Consider the following 18149-nt stretch of genomic DNA (forward strand, 5'->3'; position numbering starts at 1 on the left):
GACAAGCAAAATATATGTTACATTGATCAGATTTTTGAGGGGAAGGTGGAATGGAAATGCAAGTACAAGGAGAAAAATAGACAATGTAACATTTTTTATTGATAAAGAAGAGCTTCTTCATGTATTTTTAAGATGGGTGATGGTAAGCTTCACATCACTATGGGATTTGGGTCTTATTCAATACATTTAAAAGGGCAGTAACACAGTTTTATGTGAAAATGTCAATATTTATAGAATAGTAGAAATGACATTCATTCTCTACATTTTAAGTTTTAAACTAATGGCAAAAAATATTAGATGTCACCTTAAAAATGTGCAAGGACCTGCATAGTTATATATTCTTTTAGGAATAGAGGCAAAAAATTTGAAGACTACTACCATGAAGGCAGAAAGGACTAGAAAGGTAGAATGAGGCCTGATTACAGACATTCTTGGAAACCAGGTAGAGTTTAGACTTGAGGTGGCAAGCCAACCCCTAAGCTTTGGTTTTCCTCACCTGTAAATGGGGTCCATTCCAGGCTTTTGAATATTCTATGACCGGCCACAGGGAGGCGTTGGTGGTTGAGGTACGAGATACTGAAAGGCGGATCACCCTGATGCCTGAATACTGTCCACACTGGAACTGGCACAAAAGGCTCTCAGTCTTGAGGGACAAAACTAGGGGCAGGAGAAGATATTTTCCAGTCTTTCATTCCAGGATTAAAAAGTAACTCCTCTTTCCTTTCCAACATCCCAGACAAAGGAGAGCGTATCCAATCTCTGATGCCCTCGGAGATCCTCATCACCTCTGGAGACCACGTGGAGAGCACAGCCATTGTGGTCCCAAGTCGTCCCAGTACGGCTTCTATGTGAGGAGGAGTGGGGACGTAGGGCAATTGGCTGGAGTGCAACAGCCTTGTTGCAGATTGTGGCCAGGATCTGCAAGATGCCTTCTCCTCCAGCACAGTGTGTCTATCCAGGCTGGAAAGGGGCCAGCTGAGAGTTGCCCCTCTGGCCCTTCTCATAGGTGAGATGGGGAGGAAGAGAAATACCAAGGAGGGTGATTTTAGGAGGCTAAGCGAGGCTCCCACCAACTGGCTGGGGCCTGAAATAGCTGTGGTGGAGACTGGAATCTAATTCAAATCAGATCTAGCCTTATTCTACACTATAAGTTATTGTTCAGTTATACTGTGATTGGGCATCAGAACAGGTTTTGGTACCTGAGCTCTCTGGCTGGTCTGGAAAAGGTTACAGAGGCTTGGCAGGGACCAACATTTCCCCCTTTAAGCTGTGCCTGTGGACAAATCTGGTCAAAATGAAGATTCAAGGGGCACCTGGGTGGCTCAGTCAGTTAATTAAGCATCTGCCTTTGGCTCAGGTCATGATCTCATTGTCCTGGGATCAAGCCCCACATTGGGCTCCCTGCTCAGTGGTGCTCCTTCTCCCTCTGTGATCTCTCTCCCTCTCCCTCTCAAACAAAACAAAACCACCTTAAAAAAAAAAAAAAATGAAGATTCAAGAAACAAAAACTGGTTTAAGTAAAAAAAAAAAAAAAAGGATTTTTGTTAATAGAGTATAGAAGAATTCTTTAAATAATTGGGAGGATGAGAAAGCCAGCTCGGAGGCTATATAGTCAGAAACAATACCTCAAATTACGGCACACGACAGTTTTTATGAAGACACCCAGCTGCTTCGTCTGGGTACAGATGCTGCTGATTCCATGGCTAATATCACACTGCTCTTACAACTGCTGCTTCTTACAGCTAGAAATTAGGTGGAGCAGCTGCTCTGCCACTTACCCAAATGGATTCCGTGTGCTTCCCAGGTTTTCCTCTCCCCAGCTTCCGGTGGAGCCTCGGTTGTAGGGCTCTGCCCTAGCTGTAAAGGGGGCTGGAAGTAAATGCCTGGCGTTCTGGAGCTTCTACAGTGGAGGAAGAGTCTAAAGTGGGAGAGCCCCAAATATGGGAAGGCGATTCAGAAGTGAGGTGGCCAAAAACCAAGAAGCCTTGAAGAGGATGGATATACACAAAATGGCACATTCTGAGGCTAGCCATCTGGTGGCAAAGGGAGCCATCATCGTTTTATACAAGGAACTGAGGATGTTGTAGCTTGAAGAAGAAAGGATACAGGGGAATGGGATCAAACATCAGAAAGTCTCACGGGGCGCCTGGGTGGCTCAGTCGTTAAGCATCTGCCTTCAGCTCAGGTCATGATCCCAGGGTCCTGGGATCGAGCCCCGCATCGGGCTCCCTGCTCGGCGGGAAGCCTGCTTCTCCCTCTCCCGCTCCCCCTGCTTGTGTTCCCTCTCTCCCTGTCTCTCTCTCTCTGTCAAATAAATAAATAAAAATCTTAAAAAAAAAAAAATCAGGTCTCTGATACGGAAAACAACCTTAGTTTACCTCCAAGGGAGAGGACTGACACTATTGGATAGGCACAGTAGAGGATATAAATTTCTGCTTAATATAAGGAAGATGTTTCCTTTTTCTTAAAAAAAAACCCCAACCAACCACGTTTCCATTATGAAAAAGAAATGCTGAGAATAAAAATGTAGAAAGGTAATAACTCCTAGAAACACACCCCAAAGACAACTGCTGACAACATGTTAGTGTGTTTCCTTTCAGTTTTTTCCTATCCGTCTTTGTTTCCCAAACAGTATACATAGCTATATACGCTATATATATATCATCAGATTTTCCCACGTATATCATATGATAACATTTCCCCCCCCCTTTTTTTTACCAACTTTACAGAGCATAATATTCCATCAGGAGCATACAACATTATTTACTAAACATTTCTCTGTTGTTGACAATGACCTTGGTTCCAGGTTTTTGTTTTTTAAATAATATTGCAATGAGAAATGGAATTATGTGGTCTCAATATTAAGTACATAATTATTAAATATAATATTCTCTATATATCTTTTTAATATAAAAATGAAATGAGGTGAGGGCGCCTGGGTGGCTCAGTTGGTTAAGCGACTGCCTTCGGCTCAGGTCATGATCCTGGAGTCCCAGGATGGAGTCCCTCATCGGGCTCCCTGCTCAGCGGGGAGTCTGCTTCTCCCTCTGACCCTCCTCCTTCTCATGCTCTCTGTCTCTACTTCTCTCTCTCTCAAATAAATAAATAAAATCTTAAAAAAAAAAAAATCCTTAAAAAAAATGAAATGAGGTGAAAATGTAGTATCTTGAGAGTACTCCCAGAATTTCTCTTAGGAAGGGAGCCATTTTTATTATGAGAAATAAGCCTCTGAGGGGTAGAAAGTAAGATCTTTAGAGCATGAGTGTTGGCAGGAACCCTAGCAACAAAGAAAGGGTTAAGTTGTCTCTACCTGCCTGGAAATTAGGAAGAATTTGTTTTTCTCCAGAGAGGGTGGGATAGAGGAGAGATTGGTGGGGCAGGGAGGCGAGGTAGTGATTCGGGAGAAGGCAAGACCCTAAGAAGGTGAAGGGCCAGTTAGAAAACCTCATCCGGATTGTTCAGAAAAGACCCTAAGAATGTCTGGTGTGTGAATCTAAACTGTTTGCGATGCATCATGTGATCACGTGACCCTGCTCCAGGGCCCAAAGCATCATAATGTCTTCTCTGCCCATGAAAGTTTTGTGTGGGAAGACGGGCGGGCAGTTCTCAGGAAGGGCTGAGTTTCATCTCTACATTTTTGAACTGTGGCACTACAACAGCCTGGCAGAAACAAGAGCCTGGAGGCAGCAAGATTTAGAAGAACACAAATCCCCAGAAATTTGCAGAAATCTAGGGAAGGCTTTGACCTCCACAATTCACTCTTACTTCAATCTCGAAGGGCAAGGACGTTGACTTCTGAATTACAAAAGTAATGCACATTTATTTCAAAAAGTGCAAAAAAAGAGACGGAGAGAAGCAGGGGAAAAAAAATCACTCATGGTTCTATGAGGGTGTGGCCTGAGGAATGTATTCGAGAGGGGAGAGGTAGCCTTAACTTTAAAGACAGTGTTGAGGGCGCCTGGGTGGCTCAGTTGGTTAAGCGACTGCCTTCGGCTCAGGTCATGATCCTGGAGTCCCGGGATCGAGTCCCGCATTGGGCTCCCTGCTCAGCAGGGAGTCTGCTTCTCCCTCTGACCCTCCCCACTCTCATGCTCTCTCTATCTCATTCTCTCTCTCAAATAAATAAATAAAATCTTAAAAAAAAAAATTTAAAGACAGTGTTGAGAAAGGAGTTATCCATTGCTCATATACCTGTGAGTCAAGTCTTGTTCCTCGCCAGACGACAAACCCAACTTCTTCCATACTACCTACTAGCTGCTAGGTATCTTTTTATGGTATATCTGAAGGGACAGGTTGGGTTAACAGATCCCTTCCAGGTCTCGAAAAACTAGGTTAGGAAGCAAGAGCAGAATTTGCTACAACAGTAAGGAAGATGCTCCCCATTTAGGTGGGCAAGAATATTACATAAGTACATAGGAAGATAGGTAAAAACTCCATAACCATAAATTTCTAGTTGCAGAAGCCTGTGGAGGGAGGAAAGCCCTTTCATTAAAATTACAAGCAGCAATGACTCCTCCAGGGGTGTCTGGAGACCCATGTTCTAACCCCTGCCTTGCTTCTCACTGCAAGTCACTCACCTTCTCTGGGACTGTTTCTTCACTGGAAGGACGTGGAGGCTGTATGAGACGACCTCTAAATTCCCTTCCAGCTTTAAATTCCCTTTTGTGATACTTGCCGAACTTGTTTTACTGGCCCTGGAACATCCCCGCTCCTGCTCCTCCCTCAGCTGCCGCGCCCGAAGCCTGCACCAGAGGGCGCTGCAGGCGGGCCCTGGGGAGCTTGCGGTGGGCGGAGTGCAGAATCAGGGGAGGCTCCAGGACGCGCGGTGATTGGCCCCGGCCGGGGCGGAAGGGGGCGTGGAGGGGGCGGGACCGAGCTGCGCGGTGACGTCAGGATGGTGGGGGCGGGCCCGGGCCGCGCAGCGTGTGACGCCGCGGCCGCCGCGGAGCTGGGGATTAATGGGAAAAGTTTTGGCAGGCTTCGAAGGATCCTGCCGAGCCTGCCGGACGGCAGCGGCGGCGCGGGAGGCGGCCAGGACAGGTCAGTCCGGGTCGGGGGAAGCGGTAGGCAAGCGGTGCAAGGAGGCGGCGGGACCGGGCTGAGGCGGCCAGTGGGGCCGGGGCGGAGGGCCCGGCGGGGAGTGGGATGGGGGGAGCGGCAGGGGTCCGCGGGCCAAGCCGCTGCGGCTTTCCGACACCCCAGCCCCGGCCCCGGCGGGTCCGCGGTGGTTTGTGGCTCTCCTGGCGCCCCTGAGCCCCGGCCTTTTGGACCCCCATCACTGAGCCCGAACCGCGGGCCTCCCCCACCCGACTCTGCCCCCTCTTGGGCCTAGTGGTTCCGTCTCCTCCCACTTCTGTGTCCGAGAGCCGGGTCTAAGGCTCGGGGTCCTCTCTCATTCCCTACCGTTGCCTCTGACCTCTTCCTTCATCCCTTCTCTGGTGTCTCCAAAGCCATTGCCCTCTCTACCCAGGGTCTCCTTGGGGGATCTTCTCTGCTCCTCTCGTTATCTTTATCTCGTGCCTTCGGCCTCCCATCCTTGCCCTCTCTGTCTTTGCTCTCTTTCCCCATCCCTGTCCCCTCCTTCCCCCGTTGCCTGGCCCCTCTCAGGATACGGTTTCTGGTCACCTTCGCGGTGTTATTAGGCTTTTTCAGCCCTTTGCCAGCAATCCCTGTCTGCCTAAGTCTGGCTACCCTCAGAGGCCCTATTTTTGCCCGTTTCTCTAATTTCCTTCTGATTAAGCCCTGTCCCCTGTATTCCTGTCATCTACCTCCCATTCCCTCCCAGTCCCTTGCCTCTACTTCAGGGAGAAGCCTTAGCTCCACACACTACTCTGCTTTCCCTTGACTTGCTATGGAGATACCTCTGGGGTGGGGTGGGGGGTGTCCAGCCCCTGATTGAAGTAAGGGCTGAGGTAAGTAACAGGCATGTCTTTGTGGGAGCATTTACTTGGGTGTTGCATCAGGGATGGTGTCCAATTTGTAGACCATTCTTACAATCTCAGCTTTAATACTTCCCCTTTATGGGTCTGTTGACTTCCAGGAACCCTTGGGGAGAGAGCAGCCGCTGACTTGGGTGTGTGCCAGGGGTAGCTGGAGGCCTCATCCAACTCTTTTCCCCTTCCAGGAAACAGTCTCTGTGTCTTTCCACTCTGGATCTACCAAGCACAGTTACACCATGATATTCCAGGTTATCTGTGCCCTCACTCCCACCCTTCACCCTGTGCCCCATCCCCAAACGCTAAGAGGAGTCTCCAGAAGTTGTGCCCCAGAGAATGCCTTAACCTTTTTCCTTTGTACTGGCTCCAAGAAATTTTTTTCCTACTTGAGTTTTGAAATAGATTGCTAGCCCGATAGCCCTGGGGCCAGCAGGCATCTGTCCTATTTATTGGTCACCGGAACCAGCTTCTGATTCTCACTCGTGCATCTCTGATCCACTGAATGTTAGAGCCTCTGATGTAAGTCACTGAGCAGGTTCTCTCGAAGGTTCTTCTCCCTCCCATTTTCCTTGAGAGCTTAATTTCCTGTGGATCCAAGAGGGAGGCTGACCCTAAGTTCTGGTCCCTTTGCCCTGTCAGGTGGATATCTGCCTGGGGAACTGGTGGGGCTACATTAGATAGACGGTGTCAGTGTCTCTGTCCAGTCACAAAGATACCCTCTCTGGGGCCAGAAAGCCTACCGCCTTCCTGGTGTATCTGGGGGTTTAACCTTCTTGTCAAGCAGAAAGTTCTTTTCAGATGCCTTCAATATGAGTCCCTTTATTTGGCATCGGTCCCCTGGAGAGATCTTTAGGAAACAACATTATCCTCTGTTTCTGCCCAGTCTGATCTTGGCGGATTCTGAAAGCATGACCCACTCTCACGTTTAGAAATGAAGGCCTGTTGTTTCACCTGGCTCCAGGTTTCTAGGTCTTCTCTTTTGAGGATCGTGCTCTCTGTCTTTGAGCCAGAATTGGACACAGAATTGGCAACTTTCAGGAGCTGTGGTGGAGAGCCAAGTGAACCAGCTTAGACCAGACTTTAAAGTTTTGGAATCCTCTTGTGCACTGACCCTTTTCTGTGAAAGAAATAGAACTGTGGGCATCTGAGCCAGTCCCCACTCCATTGACCCCTGAGCCCCTCCCTAAGCAGTACTTGGGTGGGATTTGGGCAGAATGGACCAAAAGGGGTCCCTTATTCTTATGAAGAGCATCCCTCCAGGGTTTTAATGGGTCATTCTGATGAAGCTGAGGTCGTGTGTTTGGCAGTAAGTTAGTCCAGTCTCTGACTCCCAAGGACTTTACCTGACTCTTTTGAGAGGTTTGCTCCTCCTCTGTTTTTGCTTACCCATTAGTGGTACTCTCCACCGAGGCAGCAGGTGAGAGGGCCTTAAGAAGAGGTCAAGTCCAGTCCTTATGGAACAGCTTGGGCACCGCCAGCTCTGGCTGGTTAGCTTCTTGCAGTTTGTCCACCCTGCGGCCTAGGTGGATGGTCAGGGTTATCAATGACCAAGTTCCCATTCAGTGAGTTTTGCAGAATTTGGGTCAGCCTTCTCTCTTTTTCAAAGGTGTGGGCAGACAGGGGCAGGCCCCTGACATTCTACAGAGGGTGTAGCCCATCAACTCCTTAGTTTAATGGACTGTTCTTTTTGTTTGGCTCTTTCTTCTCTGCCTCTCCACCGTTTTCCTGCTTTGGTGTATGCCTCTACCGGTTCCAGAAGAATGGCCCTTACCCCACCTGTGGTCCTTCAGATCTCTTCCCTCAGGGGCTGATAGAGGCTAGCCAGGGTTGCACGCTGACCTGGGAAGCATGCAGGCTTCTGCTTTGGATAGAGTGCAGCAGTTCTGGCTGTTGTGCAAGCCGTCCCGAGGGCCTGCAGATCCCGGCGTGTCCCGGGACAGTGCAGCTCCTCTCTCTCAGGAGGAGTTGGACCTGTCACCTCTAAAGGCCTCAGCTACAGCGCCTGTCCCTGCTGCCCACCTCCTAGGGTGTTCCCTGCTGGCTGGGGAGCTGAATTGCAGGGCCTGCCTCCAGTGCCTGAGTAGGGCCTGTAAGTGCTAGGACTTGCCCCACTGCCCTGCACTGTCCACGCTGGGATCACTCTCTTCCACTCCCCACCCAGCGTCTCCATGGACTTTGTCCCACCAGGCCCTGGCTTTTGTCATGTCAGAAGTTCTGTGTGCAATGCCCTCGTCTGTGCCACGTTGTCCCAGATGGCACAGCGGCTGCTTCTTGTAGGTGGTCTGATGTCCCTGAGCATTTTGCTGTCCCTTTGGGTCCGGGGGAGGAGCCACTCACAGCAGCTGCAGTTCACCACGTCAGAGGAGAGCTGGGTGCTTGCTGGAGCCTGGCAGGGAGGAGATGGCCCCTTGCGTCAGGTTTCAGCCATGTGGGTCTTCTTCTTGGCAGATGGTTCCTGGCCTTTGTAGCTCTAAGGCTGGTGATTCGGGTGTGACTCTAGTCCCGCCACAGGGCTTTGGTCAAGGACTCAAGCATGACTCAGGGCATCTCCATTTCTGAGCTGCCACCTGTGGAGGATGTTGGGCTCCAGGTCCTTCTTCACTTTGCCAGCCCCTTCTGCCTCACCCTGGTAAAATCAGCCAAGCCGGTGTCTAATTACTTGGAGATGAGCAGACTACTTCCAGGATCGGGAAATATTTGCTGACTCAGGCTCAGAATAACAGCATCTCAGGGTGTGTGTGTGTGTGTAAGGGACAGAGAAAGAGCCAGCTTACCTGCAAGCAGTTTTTGAGTCCTAGTGTTTATTTATTTATTTATTATTTTTATTTATTATTATTTTTTTTAAAGATTTTATTTATTTATTTGACAGAGAGACACAGCGAGAGAGGGAACACAAGCAGGGGGAGGGGAAGAGGGAGAAGCAGGCTCCCTGCCGAGCAGGGAGCCCGATGTGGGGCTCGATCTCAGGACCCTGGGATCATGACCCGAGCCGAAGGCAGACGCCCAACGACTGAGCTGCCCAGGCATCCCGAGTCCTAGTGTTTAATTATAACATTAATGCTGCTTTTCTGACCTCTGGTGCCTCTCAGCTGAAAATGTTGGGTTTCCTTCTGTCCTGCAGTGTTACGTGGTGTTTTGGGCATGCACGTGGTCCTCACGCAGTGGCTTCTGTTTACCGACAGATGAGGACAGATGCACCAAAGAGGTAATCCCGTTTTCCTTATCCAGGACCTCTGACGACCGACTGAGGCATCCCAGATTTAGGATCCTGGCCTAAAAGATGAAACAATTTCACTGGGGCTGAGTTCCCACATCCCAGGTGCCTATCATAAAATTTGATACTCATTGCTTCCACATAGTGGGCACTTATTAAATAATTATTAAATGTCTATGGCTTATGTAGTTTTTTGGGGAGCATTGAGATTTGCTCACCTTTACATGCATTAAAACATAAATTCCACAAGGGCAGGGACTTATTTTGCTTCCTGTTGTGTCTAGGACTGCCTAGTGCTGAGGAGATGCTCAAATATTTGTTGAATGAATCAGTGTTCAAACTTTTCTTCTCTGTCCATATGGATGCCAGGCCACAAAGATGGTGTCTATCATTCTTTCCTTTATGCAACAGACATTTCTGAGTGTCTGCTGTGTACCAGCCAGTGTACTAGACACGTGGGAAGTGATGATAGCGAAAAACCCAGATGCAATTCCTGCCTCATGGGTCCAAAGTTCGTTGGCACATATGAGATCTGGGCATAATACACAAGAGTTTTTTCTTCCATCTCTGCTGGCGTAGCAGGTCTTCACCAGTCTGAACAATGCTCTGGGCCACTCATTACTGTTTCCCTGTTTGTTCTCAGGATGCCTGGTGGATTTTATAAACTCCCAGAAGGGGAGCTGCAGGGAATTGGATGTTCATTGTCTCAACTATCTGGGAGGCCAGGCTGTGGTGAGGTCCCTGCTGGGGACCAGGGGAAACATGGGCTCCTGTCTGATTTGTTTTAATCTCTGAAGTTCAGTGGTTCCAGCAGCTGTTTATGGGCTTCACTTCCCTTTCTCTGCCTTTAACACCCTGTGGGTTTTCCTGTTGCCAGACAGGGTGCTGAGCCCATATGTCTGTCAGTCTGGTGGGGGGGGGGGGTCAGGTTGTTTGTGGATCTTGCAGGAAGGCCTCAGGCAGGGGCCCCTCCTGTTGTCAAACCCAGACCCAGTCCTCTCGTCTGAAGGAAATGTGAATGAGGAAGAAGGGGGCTGTGGGGGGCTGTGGAGGTTCCCTGAGAGGGGTCAGGTGGAAGGGAGAGCTACTGAGTTCGTTGCTTTGTCATTCGTTCCAGCAGCAGCTGGCCACAGTGGCGACAGTTGTACCTGTCCAGGGCTTACTTGTCCAGTTTATCCCTGAGCTTGGAGCTCCCACTCTCAGCGAGAAGTGTTCTTTCTTAGTTTCCACCAGCAAAGGCGAGGCTAGGGCTTTATCAGATTTTTCAGTGCTAATCTCAGAAGACTGTGGTTTGGTCGTTATCTTAGTCTTTCCCATCTGAGGCACTTCTGTGGGTCAGGTCCTGTGACAGATGTTTCAGATACGGTCCTTGGCTGCTCCCCCACCCCCGCCCCCAAGTGTGTGGAGTCTAGCTGAGGAGAGAAGACATATGCACAAAAAGATTTTGAAAATATGAAGAGAGCTGGTGGGTACTGAGAACATACTGTGCAGGGGTACTCATTTGGAGGAGCAGGTCATCACTTTGGATCAGCTTTGTCCCTGAAGAAACTGGGTTTCAGATTGGGCCTTGAAAGAAAGTTGGTTTATTTTGAAGTCAACTTTATTTTTAAGATTTTATTTGTCAGAGAGAGAGAGAGCGCAAGCAAGGGGAGAGGCAGAGGGAGAGGGAGAAGCAGGCTCCCCACAGAGCAGGGAGCCCGACGCGGGGCTCGATCCCAGGACCCTGGGATCATGACCTGAGCCAAAGGCAGATGCTTAACCGACTGAGCCACCCAGGTGCTGCTGAGGTCAACTTTAGAACGTCATAAACAGTGATTCTCAAACTTTTTGACCTCAAGACCCCTTTACACTCTTAAAAATTATTAGGGAGCCAAGAACTTTTGTTTACCATAGTAGAAACTAAAAACCGAGGAATTTTTTTAAATTACTAACTTACTAATTCATTTAATATAATAATAAACCCATTACATTTACCACAAATGACATTTTTAAGAAAAAAATAGCTATTTTTCAGAACAAAGTTGAGAGAAGTGGCATTGATTTACATTTTTGGTGATCTCTTAATGTCTGGCTTAATAGAAGACAGCTGGATTCTCATAACTGCTTCAGTGTTCAGTCTCTTGAGATATGTTGTTTTATTTGAAGGCTATGAAGAAAATCTGGTCTCACACAGATAGCTTGTTGAGAAAGAGGGGGGTAATAGCTTTAATAGCTTTTGCAGATAATTGTGGGTATTCTTTGATACGATACCAAAACTGGACAAGTGGTAGTTTCTTAAAGATTAGCTGGAATGTGGAGTCTGAAACCTTACCAATGGAGTTTTCATACTTTGTAACATTAAAATCCATTGGTCCATCTTGTACTTTAAATGGATCTTTTACTTTACGTTGGTCACTGGAAAATATTGGTTCACTGAGTCATATAAATCTTCTAAATGTTGACATATTTCATTTTACAATATCAATAAATCATATTAATACCACTGATCTCAACAGAAAAGCGTTCAAGTGTTGGGAAGCTGTCAAGCTCAGAGTGGTGGATACGAGTTTTCCATAATTTGGATTTTCTCTTGAAAGCTTGATTCTTATCACTGGGAATGTACTGTCAGGTTTTTTGTTTGTTTGCTTAAAGATCTTATTTATTTATTGAGAGAGTGCACACGTGGGGGGGGGGCAGGGGCAGAGGGAGAGAGAGAATCTCAAGCGGACTCCCCACTGAGTGTGGAGCCTGACACAGGGCTCGATCCCATGACCCTGAGATCATGACCTGAGCCAAAACCACAAGTAGGACACAACCAGCTGAGCCACTCATGGGTGTCCCCATGCTGTCAGGTTTTTTTAATTGAATCTCCATTTTCAAGAAAAAGTCTGTCAAATAGTCAAAGTCTAAATAATTATAATGTGTTACTTTTTTCTTTCGAGTAAAAATGTTGTTTCATGAAAAAAATGACTAGTTTAGCCTACAGCTCAATCTCACAGTTTTTCTTGAGACAACCATGTCACTCTTAATTTGTTACAAAGAATATTTAAAAGACATGTTACTTAAGGGTCACAGTTTAATAAAGTCAGTTTTTATTGTCTCATCCAGGACAGTTTTTTTAAGATTTATTTATTTATCTTAGCACACAAGCAGGGAGAAGGGGAGGACAGGAGGGGGAGAACCTCAAGCAGGCTCTGACTCCCCGCTGAGTGCGTGGGGTCCCGACCCCACCACCCTGCAACCATGACCTAAGCTGAAATCAAGAGCCAGCCGCTCAACTGACTGAGCTACCCAGGTGCCCCTTGTCTAGCACATTCTTAAGTGAAATTGGAACTTTATTATCTTCCATGGTTCTTTGGATTGATCGGGCTCATCTGGGCAGTTCTCAGTTGGGGTGTATTGCTTTAGTCAGATGGAGGCTGGGGCAGGAGTCGTGGGGGCTCAGCCGGGCTGGACATCCACACTGGCTCACTCACGTGGCTGGCACTTGATGCTGGCTGTTGACTGGAATACCTACGTGTGGCCTCTCCATGTGCCTTGGGCTTCTCACAGCATGGTGGCTGGATTCTGAGCAGAAGCTTCCTAAGAGTGAGTATACTGAGAGATCCAGGCATGAAGGGCAAGGTTTCTTATGACCTAGCCTTGCCAGTGACACGGTGTCAATTCCTTTGTCTTTTCTTGGGCACAGGACTGGTTCAGATTCAGAGGACTATACAAGGGTATGAATACCGAGAGACATGGTTCACTGGGAGGGAGAGAAGGCTCCTTGGAGGCCAGCTACTACTTCAGAGCATCCTTTATGTGAGGTAGCCTGGCCTGTATATGGGTAACACTTCCAGGAGAAAAGTGCACCTTCTCACAATTTCCGTTCCTGGAGACCACCTTTAGTTAGGAAATTCTTAGCAGGCTGAATGCCAGGTAAAGGAATTTGCACTGTATGTTTTTGGGGCAGTGGGTAGCCACTGATGGTTTTGGAGCAAGGAATGATTGTGTTAGTATTGCATAAAGGTGGTTTGAGTAGAGGAAGAACTGAGGTAGAGAGGTTAAGTAGGAGACTATTGCAGTAGTCTGAATGGAAGGAAATTCTTCCTCATATTAAATATGAGTTCCTCTGGTTGCTGTTAAAATTATTGATTTTGATCTTTCAGCCACACAGATGAAGTACCCAGAGCAGGGCTAGAGGAACCCCTCCTCCCTCCTTATTTAGGGATGCTGATACACGAGAGAGATCAAAAGCTTCACAAAAGGTAGAAGGCAACTAAAGTGAGGCTTTATTGTCAAGGCACAATAAGAGGTTAATCATTATTTATTTGAGCTGGGGGGGGGGGACAGAGGGAGAATCTCAAAGGAGACTCCACACACAGCACAGAGCCTGACTCGGGGCTCAACCCCTCAACCCTGAGATCATGACCTGAGCCGAAACCAAGAGTTTGACGCTCAACCAACTGAGCCACCCAGGCGCCCCAAATCATAATTTGTTAAAAGAAAAAGCAAAAGAAAGCTAAAGCTTCACGTGCAGCCACTGACGATGTTTCAAATATACCCCAGTTTTGCGCTCATAGACCACCAGGAAGCGAGGAGAAGAGTGAGAGGAAGAAAGAGGGGGACAAATTCGAGAATGTTAGGGAGAGGGAGAAAGAAGGGGGTCAAGAGGAGCAAGCAGCAAAAGGGGTTTGAAGGAGGTCGAGATCGAGATCGGAGGAACTGCTCGCGGCTAAGGGACGACTCTGGGCAGACTGCAGAGCTGGCGGAGAGCCGGCTCCTGTGCTTCCTTGGGGCCCTGGCCTCTGGCTTTCAGCACCTCCCATCCTCACCCCGTCTCTCTGGCTTTTCTGTCTGTGAAGAGGCCATGGGAAGAGCTGGAGCGGATTTGCTGTTGGAGAGACCTGGGGGGACTCTTCGCTCTTGTGTATGGGGTCCTGACTTAATGATTAAAATGAACCTCGGGCGGTGCTGGTTTGTCCCCTTTCTTCTGAGGTGGGGAGCTCAGAAAGACATGCCTGTCTGAAACAGTTCCTTCCCTGATTTTCCGGCTGTGGCCCTGGGAGCCCAGCCTCAGTATGGGGGAGCCTGCAGGTTCTCTTCAACAGCTGGTGTTCTGGGCAGTATCGTGACACCCCTTCTTTTTTTTTTTTTTTTTCCGAGTCCAATCTTCAAAGCCTAACTTCCACCCAGCCTTATCATCATCTCAGCAGCTCCCCGAGACTGCTGGCGAATTCTCTACAGCTCCTGGTGACACACCTGTGAAAGAGTTCTCCCATGGGGAGGATACTGAAGGGAGAGGCTCCCGGTGTTGGGGGAAAACCACTTCATGCTTGAGTTCATTTCTCTACTGTTAGACTAACAGGTGCCTAAAAACCGATTTTCACTGCCTTCATTGTAATCTTCAGTAACTCTTTGAGCCTTGTCTTACCACTGCCTCTGGTACTTCCCTCATCCAAGAGCTGTAACCTCAGAGGCACACGTTTATTTGGCCACCACTCCAGTGGAAGTACCGGCCAGCTTTGCTCTCCCAACGGCAGCTTTTGCCAAGCCGGCCGCCCTACATATGTAGTGGTCTGCGGGCCCACCCTCTCCTCAGAAACGGCCTGTCCGTCCATGTGCCAGAACCCAGAGCTTTACCTATCATCCCCTTGTCCAAACAAGCAGAGGAGGCACGCCCTCCTCAGTTTCCCTTAATTGCTTCCAACATTGCCTTGTTCACGTCTCTCACCTTCTTCACTTCCAGTGCTAGAGACATTTTGGGCTGGGGAATTCTTTATTGAGTAGGCTGGCTGTGTGCTGTAGGATATTTAGCATCATTCCTGGCTCGTACCCACTAGATGTTAATAGCGTCTCCCCCGCTTCTGCCTCCCTTTCCCGCAGCAGTTGTGAAAACCAAGAATGTCTTCAGACATTGCCACATACACCCTAGGGGGCGAACTCACCCCTGGTTGGTAGCCTTTGCCCTGCCGCTTCGCCTACTAAATATTCCTGGCCATCTGGGCCCCCTGGTGAACATCACATCAGTAGAACCAATACAGTAAGCATGCAGCTCTTACACTGGAAATGTTTCCTCCTCAGTCACCTCACTGGGCCCTTGAGGGTTTGGGGAGGAGTGAAATAATTCACAATGACAATCATTGTCAATAACTGAATAATTCACAATGAGCTAGCATGTTCCACCTCAGGAAGAAGCCATAACTGATACCCGCGCAACAGAGGGACAGTGTCCAAAGGTGTAAAGCAATGTCCTGGAGTGATTGTGTTTGTCATGTCTTGCTTTTCCAAGTATTTCAGTGTCTGGGCCAAAACCACCTTCCTATAGCTGCCAGAGGCGCCATGTAGAATAGAGTTGGTAATATGTCGCAGGTAGACTACCATTAACCTGTCTGTTCCTGGCATCAGACATTACCAGCTGATCTGGTTGCTCTGATCACAGCGGTCTTCCTCCTCTCTCCGAAGCCACATGGGTTCTCAGAACCCTCTACCCAAGGCAGTTCTCATGAGAGAAGGCTTACCTGCTGTCCCTGATCGTGAGCTTCTCTGTCTGGGTCATTTCTTTCCAGCTTCCCCTCCTGCAAAAGCCTTTAGGACAGTCCAGAGATCCAGTGGGTTCCCCTTGGCCCTCAGCACTTGCATCTTAGGATGAACTCCTGCGTGGTCCATTGGAAGGTCCAGGTTCGAGATTACCCTTCTTCTCTAAGGAGGCCCTCCAAAGGCCAAAATGGTCAGTTCCATTAAATTAATTCCCCACCCCTTAGATAATAGCAAGCAGTGATAGCAAAAGAAAGACCCTGGCCCAGGACACTGCCAAGATGATTCCTGTTCTGGTCCTTCTTTCATGTGGACCAGAGGTCTGAACTCTGTTTCTTCCACATTCCTGGAATCCGTCTGCCATGGTGTAGACGGGGTCATGGCCCCCGAAGGTATCCAGGCCGTAACCCCTGGGACCTGTGGATGCTACCTGATATGGCAAAATGGACTTTGCCGATGCGATTAGTTTAAGGATCTCGAGATGGGGAGATTATTCTGGATTATCCGAGTGGGCCTTAAGTGCAGTCACGGGTGTCCTGTGAAGACGGAGGCAAAGGGAGATTTGACACAGAAGAAGGCAGCATGACTGCTGCAGCAGGATGCTATCCCGCTGGCTCTGCAGATGGAGGAAGAGGCCAGGGAGCGCCAGGAACGCAGCTCTAGAAGCTGGAAAAGGCAAGGAAGCAAATGCTCCTCAAGAGCCTCTGGAGGAAGCGTGGCCTTGCCAATACCTTGATTTTGGAGTGAAACCAGTTTTGGACTTTGGCCTCCAGAACTGTAAAAGAATAAATATGTTTTGTTTTAAGCCACTGGGTTTGTAGTAATTTGTAACAGCAGCAATAGGAAACCACTCCAGGCCCAGGGGGTGACTTGGCTGGCCCTCATTCAATAAGAATTATAGCAGTTCAAGATTCTAGGCCCTGCCTTTTCCCAGACTGATATTCGAAGCAATACGTTCTTTGAAGGAACCTTTCAGGGAGTTCTTGGGGAGTAAAAGAAAAGGCCTCAGGTAGTGTCTCTGATCCTTGCTTTTGGAAGTCACCCCACACCTTCAGTCAGATGAGTAAGAAAGGGTTTCTTTCAGACTGTTGAGGCTCCAGGATTTAGTTTAAACCTGACTCCACTTCCATCTTCCACTCATTAATATGCAGCTATCAGGTACCTCCTATGTGCTAAGCATTGGGGCTGAAGGAGTGAACAAAGCAGATAAAAAAGTCCCGTGCTCTCATGGTGGTTATGGTGGAGAACAAGGAGAGAGCCAGAATTATGTAGCTAGCATGTCAGATGGTGGTCAATGCTATGTCATAAAAAATAAAGCAGGAGGGGCACCTGTGTGGCTCAGTCAGTTAAGTGTCCGACTCTTGGTTTTGGCTCAGGTCATGATCTCAGGGTCATAAGTTCAAGCTCGGCATGGAGCCTACTTAAAAAATAAAATAAGGGGCGCCTGGGGGGCTCAGGTGGTTAAGTGTCTTACTCTTGGTTTCGGCTCAGGTCATAATCTCAGGGTCGTGAGATTGAGTCTGGTGTCGGGTTCTGTGTGGAGTCTGCTTGAGATTCCCTCTTGCCCCCTATTCGCGAGCACTCTCTCTCTCTCTCTCTCTCAAATAAAGAAATACATAAATCTTTTAAGAAAAGGCAGGAAAGCATAGTCGCACTTTTAAATAGAGGGCTTGAGGAAGGCCTCAATGAGAAGGTAGTAGTTGAGCTCAAAGAGAAGAAGGAGCCATGTGTGGGAAGAATCTCACAAGCAGAGGGAAAGCAAGTGCAAAGGCTCTGAGGCAGGAACATGGCTGGTGTGTTTGAGGAATAGCCAGGAGGCCACAGTGGCTGGAGCGGAATGAGGAGAGAAGAGCCTAGAAGATGAGGTCAGAGACGTGACTGGGGCCAGATCACTGTTGACCCTAAAGAAGTGTAAAATCTCTCACGTCACCTGGCCCTTAGCCTCTTCCCTCCTTTCCTCCTCTTCACACCCCCTCTCAGTCTTTATGCCTGTGTTCCTCAGTTCCTTTCCATAGAATATTTGTCACGTCATACCTAGGACACATCAGCAGGTAAATATAGTCAACTTAAAATATTAGAAGAGGGAAAAAGCAACCTCTTTTTGCTGAATAATAAAAGCAGCTCCACTGTCCGTGGAAGTGTGGAGCCGTGTTCCTAGAAGTGCAGGTTGGCTACTCTGCTCTCCCCAGGCAGTTCTGGGGTGGTTCCTGGGGGTCCTCACTTCAGTCACCCTCCTCCTCAGCTCCATGAGGACCTCCAGGCCCCCATGCCTGCTACTTCTTCCCACTCCACTCTACCTGGGCTACTCAGTGTGGTCCCACAGATTCCCACCTGAAATTCTTAACAGCTCACTCACCTCCCTGCCGTTCCTCCCAGGAGTGGCCCCATAGCCTGCCTTCTCCCCAGCTACCCAACCAGGAGGCTGAGGGCTGCGGGGAAAAAGAGAGCAAAGCGCACAAGCTGGTGCCACTGCATGTTTATGGTTATCACTTAGATCATCTCCC

The 18149-nt window shown here is 48.6% G+C and overlaps 1 protein-coding gene across 4 annotated transcripts in view; it reads left to right on the plus strand.

Moving 5' to 3' along the window:
• The first annotated feature begins 4904 nt into the window (after positions 1–4904).
• The window catches only part of PPARD (peroxisome proliferator activated receptor delta), a 79811-nt gene continuing 66566 nt past the window's right edge, over positions 4905–18149 (plus strand). For 2 of the 4 annotated variants that reach the window (XM_034991751.1, XM_034991755.1), the window contains exons 1-2: positions 4905–5040; positions 9058–9141. The gene's annotated coding sequence lies outside the window, so the exon portion shown is untranslated. Of the gene's footprint in view, positions 5041–9057; positions 9256–18149 lie in introns of all 4 variants that reach the window. The other 2 variants (XM_034991752.1, XM_034991753.1) reach the window with 2 other exon arrangements.

The sequence above is a fragment of the Mirounga leonina genome, unplaced genomic scaffold, assembly GCF_011800145.1.
Source record: "Mirounga leonina isolate KUSES-001 unplaced genomic scaffold, KU_Mleo_1.0 Mir_53, whole genome shotgun sequence".
Taxonomy (NCBI): Eukaryota; Metazoa; Chordata; class Mammalia; order Carnivora; family Phocidae; genus Mirounga; species Mirounga leonina.